Raw genomic sequence first — 15,000 nt, forward strand, 5'->3', positions numbered from 1 at the left:
TTGAAAGGGGAGGTGTATTACAAAAGAAACATGTCCCTAGGTGAGGCAGCACGTCATTATATCAAACTATCCTTGTTTTTCGTGAGTCAAACGAATGAAGTTCATCTCCTTACATGTTTTGTTTGGCGATAATTATTTTTTTCTACATCATGACTGAATGAATTGTCTATTATTCGGCATAGCCCTCAAGCCCTTGAGGAAACTATAAATTTGCAAGAAAAACAATGAAGTTGTGAAAATTCAGCTAGTCCGACTGATAAATGCAAGTTATCATTAAACTGCGGTTTTAAATTTCTAGCCTGAGAAAAGCGATAACTGCATTTGGATTATTTATGAACTAACTCAGTCAATAGGCATTTTGTTAAATGACCATGAATAACTTCTGAATATTTGGAACAGTTTGTTTTAACTTAATAGGAAGCGATAGACTGGTGCGCAGGGGGGTAACCACACAAAAAAAGATTCTACTCTAAAAGCTCTTAAATTTTTACTTATTTTATCGTCACGCAGGCCGTGGGTGATTGCTGAGGCCAGAATTATTGCTTTGTTACGAGAAGATAACGTGTTAAAACACATCCTGGCCCAGAAAGCAGAGGTCAGGTGCTATGAAAAAGTTAAAAACTTTTTCCGGAGTAGGCAGGTCTCAAATAAATCCTGACCTCTGCAACCCTCAGTGTAAATAGTGTGTACATATAAAACGCTCAATTACATCTTTTATCTATTGCAAATACTGCTGCACATAGAATTGTCAATATTTTAAAACTGTAAATATTATACCGTTGTATATATGTGAATATCCTGGCAACAATGAGTCGAGCTGGTCACTCGATGATACCCCCTGTAGTTCAAAGAGGTTCATCAGGGATCAAACACAAGCCGAGCTGGGGTAGCTAACCCCCGGGGAGTGCCCCATAGCACCTTCTGAAAATAAAAGAAATTGAAAAGCAAACAACTGAGTAAGTAAATAAACGAATAAATGAACAGAGATGTAAATTAATAAAGTGAAATAATGGCTGTTCCTATTTCCCGGCAAAGTACATCATCCGCGCCTTAAATTCGCTCTCTGGGTTTGTGAACTGTCGAAATATTCATCTAATCATTTATCTAGTTATTCATTAATTTTATATGTTCATTTATATATTAGGTTTTTAGTTTTTTAACCGCGTGACCCAAAGTAGTCTCGTCTTCTCGAATTGTAAGTTTATCCAATACCAAGCAAGGAAACAGTGAGGTTTATGAAGACGAATGGGGATCAAAGGCAGCGTTACAATCTCATTACGTCCTTAACATATAATTGCTTTGAATACTGCCCTCATAATTCAACTCTAATAACCAGTGAAAAATATATACACTGTATATAAAACATCATACTGGTAACTCGTAAAATGTCTACGCATTTCTATCAGCTAAATAATCGTTCCTGATCGAGTGATTGTATTGCTAGAGAAGTTCATACTACTTTTTTTTTTAATTTTGTAGGTAAAATGCAGGTGTGTAATCTAGCATGCGTTTCCAAGTCTTTCGCATGTCTACACGTAACCGTAAGTCATTTCTTACCGGAAAAATAAATTTATTTGAAATTTCCGTTCGAGTTTTAACCTTGCACGGTTGTATTGTCTCCCGTTGCAATCAACGGATACTTTTTAATCTTTCACAGATATAAGCTATCCATATACTCAGTAAACGCAATGAACATTTTGTTCAATGTATGCGCAAGCAACTACTTACAATTTATTCAAATTAGAAACGGTATTAATGACAAGCTAACGTTTGAAGATAGTCGTAAGCCGTCAAACCTGTTTTCTCCACTTCTTTGTTCCTGTTTTGCTAATTTGTGACTACAATCATAATCATCGCTTTCTTCATCATTGTTAATATTATCATTATCATTATTGTCGTTAACACTAGTCAAACCCGTTTTCTCTACTTCTTCATTCCTCTTTTGCTAATTTGTGACTACAATCATAATCATCGTTTTCTACATCATTGTTAAAATTATCACTATTATCATTATTGTCGCTAACACTAGTCTGCCGAAAAGGTCCATTAGTTCGTTTTGATATTTACTTCTCATGAAACTTGGATCGAACATATCAGCTGAAGGCGCCAATTCCTATTACTTTTGATTTTTTTTTAAGAGAGCACGGTAACGAATCCTACAATCTGATTGGTTCCTTACCCGGTCAGTATTTTCCTATCTCTGCCCACGGGCCACGGTAACGCTTTCATGACTCGCCGAGTACATCCCAAATTTCGTTGCCATTTTTCATAAATATATATCATTTTCCAGCTGGGCAGTATATTTAAGCAAACACGTCGGTCACTACCTCTAACCGCTAAATAACTTAAAAATAAAAAAAATAAAATAAATAAATCCTCTCTTTTCTCTCTCTATAAGCAACAGTGTCGTTACGTTGGTTGACAGGCAGCCTAAAAAGCGTCTGCAATTAATTTTAATCGTTCACAAAAAGTACCTAGAAAGTTAAAACGTGAGGTCTTTGGTTACAGTTAAACTGAAGAATGGAACTTTCATTCATTTAATATCTGAATTTTCTCAAACAATTTGTTCGTAGTGAAAGAACGAGCGAAGTTTTAAATTCAGATCTACAACAAATATACGCTCTCGGTGAGTCTTTCAGAGTCCGTTCAATTTCGACATTTGTACCGTAAATTGCACAACAGAAACTGAAGGGATTTATTTAGAAAAGGCCGCATTAAATCCCCTTGTGTCTCATTGGAGTGTGCCATTCGGATTTAGTTTTTATGGAGCAAAGACCAGATTTACAGACGCCATTACAGCCAACAATCGAGCAAACTCTTACAACTTCAAAATAAAAAATTTGAATTTACTCACAATTACTTTCCTCGCCGTTTCCTTGGTGAACAGAGGTAAATCTTCGAACGTGAATGAATTTTGGATGAGAGTGAATAATACTTTCCGTTAGATCATCGAATGTTTTTGAAGAAAACATTGTCGTGACAGTCCTTGCCAACTAGTTCCGTTGTTTTTCAAATGTTCTTGCACTTTTTCTTTTCTTACGCGCTCTCTAATTGGAAGGTGCCAGATTTTGACAGGTACTTGTAAAATAATGTTTCAAAATTTGTTTCGAAGCTTTTTAAATCACCTTCATCCTTACGCAAAATGAAATTGTTTCGGTGAGGCTTTTCTCTGTACTTTACATCACCTCTATTTAGCTACCATTTACTCGCTAAAAAATTGTTCAGTTTATAGAAGATCTTGCCGTATTTACAGCCCGCTTGAATTGAAATCGATCGAAAACTTAGGCTGTCCATGAAAGCTTTCAAGCTAAATTTTGAAATTCTCCTTTCTCTCGACAAATCGTTAACAATGCATATGGACTTAAAAAGATGTATTTTGACAACGTCTGAATAAAGTTTACTTAGGAAAAATAACGGGTTGGATCATGCAAAAAACGGTCATTATTTATTGCCTTCGGTTGGGGCATCATTAAGGAAACTGTCAAGTTATGTCATTCTACTTCTGAAGCTCTTTTCGTTTCCAGTCAACCCTGAATTCAGTGTGAATAGATAGAAACATGGATAAATGAAGGCTTTCTTAATTAGTTTAAGTTAAAAGCAATCTTTTTACTGAATAGTCGTCGTATTCTCTCCTACTTAAAACTGTTTTCATAGAGAGTCTATGCAACTTCCAGCGTTCATACTCAGAATCGAGCGAGGTGTTTCTAAAGCCGGTCAAACGTCAACTTTTCCTCACCGTCGCAGCACCACAATTTCTTTAGAACCCTCTTTTATAGTATGCTTTATACTTGTCTTTCCAATACGAAAAAAATCGACGCCTTTTTTATTCTAATCTTATACGAAAAAGTGACAGCTGCAGGTGAGGGGGAAAGCTGTTTTCAATAGTTCTGAAAGACACAGCTACTAGTGGATTATTGTTTTTGCCTAAAGCCTGAATACATTCGTTCATCCAACATTTTTTATTTCAACATCTCCCAGACGGTTGTGTTATCAGGCTTTATAAATGAACGAGATTGGTCAAAAACCTATCGTTTATTGCATAGGTAACCCATAGAAAATTGAGACATAAGATGTTTTGTTCAAAGGTTATTTTGTAAAGGCAATAAACCGCGCTTTCTGTCGGTTTACCAGCATAATACCCACTCGGAACGTTGGGAAAACACTCGAAATCGTTAAGCACAAGTAGGAGTCGAGTGATTCACAAACTCTTCCAATGAAAAAGTTCTCGAAACATCTAGAGTTGGTAATTATTTTGGTGAAAGGATAGAATGTGCGGTGTGTGACTTTCCGCAAAGATGGCGAGAGCAACTGATAAATAAATGTACATGTGAAGTTTCACCATTCTACTTGAGAGAGATAGAAGATTACTTTACTCCGTGTTTCCCATACCAAAAATATTTGAAGAAAAATAATCATCTTCATCTCACTTCGGTGATTGATAAATGCTGCCGAATTTATCTTTGGCGCCTTAGTTTTAAACTTTGTCTCACGATAAGAATCAGAGGACTCGACCAAATTTCTCAAAATTGCTTGTGAAGAACTCTAAAGCTCTAATTTTATTTGCTTCCAGGAACAGTTGGGTAGTTAGTTGGGTATTTCGAATTTTTTTATGCGAGAAGTTTTTGACAATTATGTGTACTGTCCTCGATCCAATCGAAAGTTTTTTTCCAGTTTAAGCATTCACTGATAATTCTAATTAGACCTAGCGAAAGCTTTACCTTACGCTGAGATTCAATGAAACAAGTAAGATCACAGAAGAATATGGGACGATATTTGTAATAGCTTAACGGCGGTCAAACTTCCTTGCAAGGTTGGAGCTACTGTCTTTTAATTCTACCAGTCTTTAACTGTCACAGTGCAGAGAGTGTGGCTTTTTTTAGAGTTAAAAATCAGATTTAAACAGCGAAAAATGATTTACCGGAGATATTATCTGTAACTAACCTTAATTCCACAAGAAAATTTCCCCAAAACGGTATTGAATTGGCTAATTAATACTTTGTCTCCAAAGTTCACGATTACCTCATTCAAATTGAGATTCTTCTTAGTGCAAAAGGCTTTTTTCCTTTTAAGTACCACAATTTCTGTTCATTTTCTTTAAGCTTTCAGAGTAAGAAAGGCCTTTCTATGCCTATGCCCATTTTTAAGGTAACAGCGGAAGGGTCAGGAGTGTTTGATGTATTTTTAACTTCCTCATAGTGACGTCTGCAAGACACATAATTGCTGAACGAAAGCCTAAGGAAATGTAATAAAGACTGAAATATCTGTATGTTTGACTATGATATCAAGAAGAAAAATGTTTTTATTCTGGCGAAGTGCATATAAGTTTGCCGTTTTCGAAATACTTTGTCTTTTTCATTGAAAGATAACCCCAGAAAATTACTCTTTACTTGCGTAAGCTTGATTTCAAATTTTCCTCAGCATTTTTATTAATTACATATCTGACCTATTGTCACGCGTTAACTTGTAGCAGGTGGTAAGTTGAAAGGCGAGGTATTAAAAAGAATGAATTGCCTATTTTTCGGCACAGCCCTCAAGCTCTTGAGAAAACTGTCATTTTGCAAGAAAAACACTGAAGTTGTGAAAATTCAGCTGGTCCGACTGATAAATGCAAACTATCATATAAACTGCGGTTTTTAACAAAGATTTCTAATTTGGGAAAAACGGTAACTTCATATGTGTAAATTGGGATTATGTATAACTTGACTCAGTCAATTAGCATTTTATCATATGACCATGAATAACTTTTGAATATTTCGAAAGGTATGTTTTTACCTAAATAGGACGCGATAGGCTGGCGCGCGCGGGGATAAATACAAAAAAAGATTCTACAATAAAAACTCTTCCTTTCCTTTATTGAGTCAGAGCAGGAAATTCTGGTTCATCGAAGAGCGTGGCTTATTTTCTCATTTCTGCTCACTACTGTCGGTCAGTTCATGTTTTTGTCCGCTTGTCTTTCACGAACACGTGAAGTGAAACAAGTTTTCTTTATCCCTATTGTAGCCTAGCTGTCAAGGAGTAGCATACTTGTGAAAATGTCATGTACTTGTCAAATTACGAATGCTAATGTCGAGACGATCTTTAAAGTTAGGCGTGCACCGAATACGAGCCCTATGTGAGTAGGTTATAAGTTGTCTCGTAATTTTGTGAATGTTAAATTTGCTCCGTTGGACACCACACCTATCAAGCCTGAAAGATTGCAAAGATCTTTATCAACCTTCCTTTCTAAACGAATATTTCCAGGTTTGGTGAGACAAGAGCGGTTCTACAATTGTGTCATTGGGAGTCACGGATCCATTTCAGATTTACATAATTTTTTTTCATGATAAAAATGTTTCAAGCTGTTTTGTTAACCTCGATTTAAATTCTTTTCTTCATAGAAGCTTCTCAAACCAACATCTGTCGACTTCAAGTTTAGCACAATGAAATTACAAGTCAGCGATTACTTAAATTTTATTGAAAGTTCAGTTTTCAGTTCTCCGTGTCTGAATTTCATCATGCTAAATCCCGTTTAAATTAAACATTTTTTGCCGGTGAGAATGGGCATTCGTATATTTTCCTATACGTAAAGATTACCTGGTTCTGTTTTTTTTTCCTATGGGAAGGTAGGGTGTTGGTGGTTTCGGTTCTGATACTGTGTATATATATACGATTAAAATTTACCTTTATATCAATTTATTCAAACTAGGCACCATTGATACGATACATTGGTCAATATCATTAGAAACTTTCAAGGAGCATGCACCTTTGAGAAATTAAGGGCATAAGCGATACCAAATTTCTATAAAAAGTCTTAAAGGTATGTGACTTTTCATTCTTTTACAACCTTAACAAAACTAAATAAAAATTAAACCTCAATAAAGCCCAAAAGCTCAACTTTGCGCCAGTAAGATTTTTATTCCAATCCTTTTCGTTAAATCAACAGAAAAAAAAAAGCTTAAACATGACTTTCGAATAATAAGCTAAGTAGGGAAGTGCACCGAAATATAGACAAGAATATCTCGCACAAAATATAAGGTTAAGAGAAGTATTTTACATTGCACAGATGCACAACTTTACTCTACATCCCCATATGATTTCAGCCCTAGCCCTTCCGGAGAAATAATGCCTTACAGTGGGCGCACTCATTTCTTCACTTTTTTTAAATATGAAAATATATGCAAATGATATGAAAAATTAACAAAAATTCGAACTTTGACAAAAAAAAAAAAAACGAAAAACAACAACGACAAGAAAAAAAACACACCATCGCATTCACAAAGACAATGGCAACACTATGATATAAGAAAAATATGACTAACCTTAGAAACCGTAAAAAAATGAGGAGGGCGCAGCAAACCTTTAGGCCATCTACAGGAGTACTAAGCAGTTATATTAGACGTTTGACGACCAAAATCTCCCTCTAACATGTTTTCCATCTTAAAATACACTCAGGAACTATTTCGTCGACGTAGAAAGTCTTGCAGGTATCGTTGCGAGCTATTTCTTATCACTGTTACGTCATTAATATTGTTATCAGCTGTAGGCGCCAAGTTTTATCTCTTTGCTGGCTTCTTTTTCAAATTCTGTTTATTTCCTCCTAGAAAAACGTTGCTTTGCACATATCATGACTTTAAAGCTCGCAATATAGGTTATTTTTCATACCTCTCTCCGCTTTTCTGGTCATCTCGTAGTTTTTCATAAACGACTGAGCGTCACCTCCAATCAACTAAAAGCATTATGTGCTAATTTAATATGAGTTTAGAAAAAATATTATGTTCTAGCATCGCAAATAATTTGCTGATTACATCACAGGCATCAGAAAGAGAAACTCAGGGGAAGTTATTCTGCTTTAATGGCTGGCTGTTCACGAACGGAAAGTCGAATACAATTCTATTCTAATTAAATTTAACTAACCAATTAGGGACAAAAGCTTTGACGTTTAAATAGAAAATTCCGAAGAAGCAAAAGGAACGATATTTGCTTGCCATCAGATTATTCAATCTGGTATTCAAATTAGGTTCCTCGTATTTTCATCGCAGGAATGGTAAAATCTATTCAATTTGTACTCGCAACTCATCCAAAATTTAAAAGTGAACTGATGTCATCCTCTCAGCATTTGGCAAGGAGACATCACCATAAATAATTTATAATTGATTGGTGCGAGCAACACAGCTTTCGACATCTAAGAAGCTTGCTTTGACAAACAATAACTAAATTAGAAAAAAAAGAATGGAATAACTTTTCCTTCCTGTTTTCAAAAGAGGATGTTTCATTAACACAAATTCATTGGACTTCAATGTTTGTTTCTTGTTCCTCTCGTTCGACGGGATCGTTACCAGTAAACGCAGCAGCTTTCTTTGGCACAATTCTTGACCTTCACGGCGGCAACAAAGCAGTTTGCGAAATTCCCTTTGGAACTCGCCATTTGTGAAAGCATAAATAATAGGATTGATTGAAGCACTCAAATATAATTAAAAAAGTGACAAGCAGTGCTGCAATTCTTGAGCTGGTCTCAGGGGAAAAACGAAACCAGAGGACAAGTGCCCACATTGGTATCCAGCAACACAAAAATCCCGCCGCCACAAGGAGCAACATTCGAGTAAGCTTTATTTCTTTCACTGTGTTGCTTACTGAAATATTGTCGGTACAGTTCCATAGCGATGACACTACATTCTGTTGATGCTCATGGGTTTTCAGAAATATCTTATAATAACTGAAAATGCCGACACACAACGGTAAGACAAAAAGTAATCCAATAGTGATGCAATAATGAAAGAATTGACTTTCACTGCTTGGGTAATCAAAGGAGCACCCTGCGTAGTCTTGAATAAAATCGATTTTAACCCAATTTGTAACACGGACAATCAGCAGGTAAAGTGCAAAGGAAAGCCACAAGCGACTGAACCGGGCGAAAAAATCTTCTTGTAATGGCTTGTCTTTACAATTTTCATGTAGCGGTTAAACGCTGTCAAACCAAGGGTTGCTGGGGTAACATGATAGGTAAATGCGGAAACGAAGCCTTTAAATTGGCTTAGGGCGTCGCCAAAGACCCATCTACCGAAGATCAGCGTGGCAGAAGTTAACGGCGTCTGTGCTATTCCACACAGCAGATCGCTGACAGTTAAAGCAATGATATACAGGTTGGTGGTTGATCGCAGGTTTGAGTTTCTGCATGTTGCCATACAAACAAGACTGTTTTTAATGACGCTTATGATGCAAAATGCGATACAAACACTTGCCTCAGTTATGACAATAGGTAAGCTTCGACTTGGTAGCTCTGGGTTTAACATAGCACCTTCTGAAAATAAAAGAAATTATAGAGCAAATAATGGAGTAAATGAATAAACAAATAAATAACAGAGATGAACATTAAAAAAGTGAAAATAATGGTTGTTCCCCTTTCCCGGCCAACTACATCATCCGTGCCTTTAATTCGCTCTCAGAGTTTGTGAACTTTCGAAATATACTTCTGATCATTTATCTAGATATTCATTTATATGTTCGTTTATTTATTGGCTTTCTTTTTATTTCAACCGCGTGACTTCGTTTCTCTCAACAAATCTTTAACAATGCATATGGGCTTAAAAAGGTATATCTTGACAACGTCTGAGAAAAGTTGACTAAAGAAAAATAATGTGATGGATTATGCATAAAACGGTTATCATTTATTGACTTCGGTCGGGGCATCATTAAGGGAAGTGTCAGGATATGTCATTCTATTTCTGAAACTCTTTTGCGTTTTCAGTCTATCCTGAAGTCAATGTGAACAGATAGAAACATGGATAAATGAAGGCTTTATTGATCAGCTTAAAGTTGAAAGCAATCTTTTTATTGAATAGTCGTCGTATTCTCCCATACTTAAAACTGTTTTCATAGAGGGTCTATGTAACTTCCAGCGTTCATACTCAGAATCGAGTGAGGTGTACCTAAAGCCAGTCAAACGTCAGCTTTTCCCCGCCGTCGCAGCACCACAGTTTCTTTAGAAACTTAGGCTCCTTTATAGGTTGCTTTATACTTGTCTTTTCCAATACGTACAAACTCGACGCCTATTTTTGTTCTTATTTTATACAAAAAAGTGACAGCTGCAGGTGAGGGGGAAAGCTGTTTGCAATAGTTCTGAAAGACACAACTACCTGTGGATTATTGTTTTTGCTTAAAACCTGAGTACATTCGTTCATCCAACAGTTTTTGTTTCAACATATCCCAGACCGTTATGTTATCAGGCTTTCTAAATGAACGAGACTGGTCAAAAACCTATCGTTTATTACATCGGTAACCCATAGAAAATTGAAACATAATATGTTTTGTTTTAAGTTTATTTTATAAACGCAATAAACCGCACTTTCTGTCGGTTTATCAGCATAATACCCAACTCGGAACGTTGGGAAAACACTCGAAAAGTTGTTAATCACAAGTAGGAGGCGAGTGATTCACAAACTTTTCCAGTAATACAGTTCCAAACATCTCAAGTTGGTTTTTATTTTGGTAAAACGATAGAAAGTGTGGTGTGTTACTTAATGACTTTCCGCAAAGATGGTGAGAGCAATTGATAAATAAATGTACATGTAGGGTTTCACTACTCAACTTTAGAAAGATAGAAGATAACGTCACTCCCTGTTTCCCACACCAAAAATATTTGAAGAAAAATAATCATCTTACTTCGGTGATTGATAAAGTCACGAATGTGCTGCTGAATCTTTGTATCATGATAAGAATCAGAGAGCTCGACCAAATTTCTCAACATTTTTAGTTAAGAATTCTAAAGCTCTTATTTTATTTGCTTCAAGGAACAGTTGGCTGAGAGTTAGTTGAGTATTTCGAATTTTCTTATGCGAGGAGTTTGTGACAACTATGTGTTCTGTCCGCGATCCAAGCGAAAGTTTTTGCCAGTTTAAGCATTCACTGATAATTTTAATTAGACTAAGCGAAAGCCTTACCGTACGCTGAGATTCGATGAAAACAAGTCAGATCACAGAAGAATATGGGACAGTATTTGTAATAGCTTAACGGCGGTCAAACTTCTTTGCAAGGTTGGAACTGTTGTCTTTTAATTCTACCAGTCTTTACCTGTCACAGTGTAGAGAGTTAAAAATTAGGTTTAAAAAGGGAAAAATGGATTATTAGAGATACTGTCTGTAGCTAACCTTAATCCCACAGGAAAATTTCCCCAAAACGGTATTGAAGTGGCTAACTAATACTTTTTAACTCGTGAATTGTGCGCATGCGCAAGAGCGAGTTGTAGATATGACGGGGAGAATGGCACTCGCTCGCTTGCTCGATTGGTCGATTCCTGTAAACTTTTTTTCGATTTTAGGCTTTTGAGTGCATTTGATAGTTTTTGGCGAGCAATAAACAAACGAAACGGCAACTGTTGTTGCTAAGAATAGTGGTGGGATGAAAAAGAAGCCAATGAGTTTCAACAATAGTTTCAACAAGCGGCGCCAGCGACTAGCAGGCATGCAAGGATTCACATCGAAATAACAGAACAACCTTCGTTTTTCATAAAATTGTAATTTACAATCCTTGAACTTGAAAACAATCCGAAGATTCATTGAAAATATCACTTACTGCGAAGCGCTCAGAGTTTACAGATGTTCAAAAGCTTTTTCTGTTATGGCGTGAGATTGAGGACAAAATCGATCATTACGTTTCGTATCGTGAATTTTTCCTGTTTGAAGCAACAGAAGATGCCGGCGACTGACGAAATTACAAGTTATCACGAAAACCAAATAACACCTAAACAAACTATTTTAGCCACCGCTTTTCAGTGAATTTTTAAAGAACAATTTTCTTTTCTTTTAAGTTTTAAGACAATTTGAAGATTCAAAATTAATATCACGTATTAAAATGCGACAGTTATACACCACAAAATTGATAAATAGGCCTGAAATGAAATTTTATCTTATTCTTGATTATACGTTGCCTAGCACGTGACTAAAATCTACCCAGGCGGAGATCCAAAATGACGGTGGCAGTTGTAGCTTAGTTATATCACCCAGAACTCGTTCCCGATTGTCTCATTTGATAAAGAGGGAATCGTTAATGTTTTCATTAAGACAGTTTTGCCTTGGTTTTCTAATATTTACAACGATAGACACTAAATTTCACTTTTCACCCACATTTACTTCCAACCTTTTTTGAACCAGAAACAAAAATGATATACGTTTAAAACACATGACATCATCCACCCTTGTCAAATGTAATAGCATGATCATTTCAATTGTAATGCCTTCATATCCCGACGTTACTTTGTTTCTTTGCTGCGAGCACAAACATAATCCAAAATATCATGTGTCAATTCACGAGTTTGCTCACAGAGCACTTTGATTCTCCAAAGTTCAAGATTACCTCATCCAAATTGAGGTTCTTCTCAGTACAAAATGCTTTTTCCTCTTTTAAATACCACATATTCTGTTCATTTTCTATAACCTTTCAGAGTAGGATAGGCCTTTCCATGCTTATGCCTACTCTTAAGGTAACAGCGGAAGGGCCAGGAGCCTTTGATGTATTTTTAACTTCCTCATAGTGACGTCTGCAAGTCACACAATTGCTGAAAGAAAGCCTAAACAAATGCAATAAAGACTGAAACATCTGTATGTTTGACTATGATTTCAAGATAAAAATATTTTTTTTATTCTGCCGAATTACCTATAAGTTTGCCGTTTTCGAAATACTTCGTCTTTTTCACTGAAAGATAACCCCAGAAAATTACTCTTTCCTTGCGTAAGCTTGATTGCGAATTTTTATTAGTTACATATCTGGCCTAATGTCACGTGTACCTTGTAGCAGGTGGTAAGTTGAAAGGCGAGGTTTTACAAAAGAATGAATTGTTTATTATTCGGCACAGCACTCAAGCCCTTGAGAAAACTGTCATTTTGCAAGAAAAACACTGAAGTTGTGAAAATTCAGCTGGTCCGCCTGATTATGGCAAACTATCATATAAACTACGGTGTTTAATAAATACTTCTAACCTGGGAAAAGCGGTAACTTCATATGTGTAAATTGGGATTATATATGACTTGACTCAATCTATAAGCATTTTATCATATGACCATGAATAACTTTTGAATATTTCGAAAAGTTTGTTTTTATTTAAATACGACACGATAAGCTGGCGTGCGCGGGGATAACCACAAAAAAAAAGATTCTATCATAAAAATTATTCCTTTCCTTTTTCGAGTCAGAGCAGGAAATTCCAATTCATCGAAGAGCGTGGCTCATTTTTTCATTTCTGTACACTACTGTCATCCAGTTTATGTCTTTATCCGCTTGTCTTTCACGAATACGTAAAGTGAAACAAGTTTTTTTTATCCCTATTGTCGCATAGCTGTCGAGAAGTGGCATACTTGTACGTATGTGAAAATTAACATTTGGTTCTTAAGTCAGTGTGTGTTCATCGAGATACGAAGCACGAGGGAAGTTTGGAGACTCTAGCTTCTTGAGTCCCCTCCAAACTTCCCAAGTGCTTCATATCTCGATGAACACACAGCTGACGTATGAACCAATTGTTTTACAACATTTTCAATCAAATGGTTTAAATGTTGTAAAAGGGCTAATATTCCCTCTGCTGCGCTTTAGCGCGTTGATAATTTTGTTTCAGGAAAACATTTCGCTACGCTGTAAACGATCTTGTTTCCATGTTTAGCTTAAATTGCCGCCAAAGTCTTAACCAGTTTTTTAATAGTAAAATCCCAAAGTAAAGAATCGTGGAGAATTTTTTTTTTTCTTGAGCGTTTCTTTGCTGACGTCATGAGCGTGCACAATAGGAATCTGAAGCACGCTCACACAATTGAATTTGATTAGACAAATTTATTAACTATGTTTGAATGTCATGTACTTGTCAAATTACGAATGCTAATGTCGAAACGATATTTAAGATTAGGCGTGGGCCGAATACGAGCCATGTGTATGTAAGTTATTTGTCCTAGGTTGTCTCGTCATTTTTTGAATTTTAAATTTGCTTGCTTGGACACCACACCTATCAAGCCCGACAATGTAGAGAACAGCTTAAAGATCTTTGTAATCAATCTACCTTATTGAACGAATTTTGTCCAGGTTTGGGGGGACAAGAGCGGTTTTACAACTGTGTCATTAGGATTCACGGATAAATTTCTGATTTATATGATTTTTTTTTCACGAGATAACATTAGTTCAAGACACAATCTTGCTCGATAGTAGCAGCAACATACCGTCTTAAATAGCGTCCTTCGTTATAAATATGTCCCTTGGTAAAGAAAATTTCAAGAGATAAATTTATTTCAAGACCCAAGCTCACACTTAGACAAAATGAGTAGAAGCAGCAACATGTCTCAAATAGCGTCCTTTGTTATAAAAATAACCCGGGTAGGGCGGCTCGTCATAATATCAACATTTTCCTATATGCGTGAAAGGAAAAAATTTTTTTTTCTAAATCACGACTGAATTGAGTAAAAAATTTTCTGACAGCCGACGATCGTCACGGGACTCACAAAGGTTTCCTTCGCGTAGCTGTCTTAAAAATGGACGCCTTAAGACTTCTAACACATTTTGAGGCTGGTAAAGTACAACTTAATCTTTCATTTATGTCAAATTACTTATTACATGTGGAAATTCTCCCTTTTAGTATATTTACCTACTCACAGAGTCTCACTATCCGATGGATAGGGGCTAAGAGTTTAAAGCCGTTGCCACCCAACGATTAAAAATGATGCTTGAGGTTTTATTATAACGCTTAAAATTTTAATTGCTATTAGGAAATCATGAATAGATTAGTGATAATGATTTTTTTAAGAGCCGTTTATTCATTCTAATGATTGTGAGTTTATTTAGGAGGAAGCATATTTGGGATGCAGATTTGCGGCTAACTTTTTAATTCACCTACTGTTTCATCATTTCATTCCCATGCAACTAATACCCCATTCACAACAAAGCTTTAAAATGTTTCAAGCTGTTTTGTTGAACACGATTCAAATTCTTTTCTTCATAGAAGCTTCTTAAACCAACATCGGTCAACTTCAAGTTTAACACAATGAATTATAAGTC

The 15,000-nt window shown here is 36.0% G+C and overlaps 1 protein-coding gene and 1 pseudogene across 1 annotated transcript in view; both read right to left on the reverse strand.

Annotated features, from left to right (window-relative positions):
* Window positions 1-15,000, reverse strand: part of LOC113672267 (octopamine receptor beta-1R) — a 165,633-nt gene that overhangs the window by 125,919 nt on the left and 24,714 nt on the right. The window lies entirely within an intron of this gene.
* On the reverse strand, window positions 8,263-9,269 carry LOC149049290 (histamine H2 receptor-like; annotated as a pseudogene).

Source organism: Pocillopora damicornis, chromosome 3 (genome assembly GCF_964200805.1).
Source record: "Pocillopora damicornis chromosome 3, jaPocDami1.2, whole genome shotgun sequence".
In the NCBI taxonomy this organism is placed as follows: Eukaryota; Metazoa; Cnidaria; class Anthozoa; order Scleractinia; family Pocilloporidae; genus Pocillopora; species Pocillopora damicornis.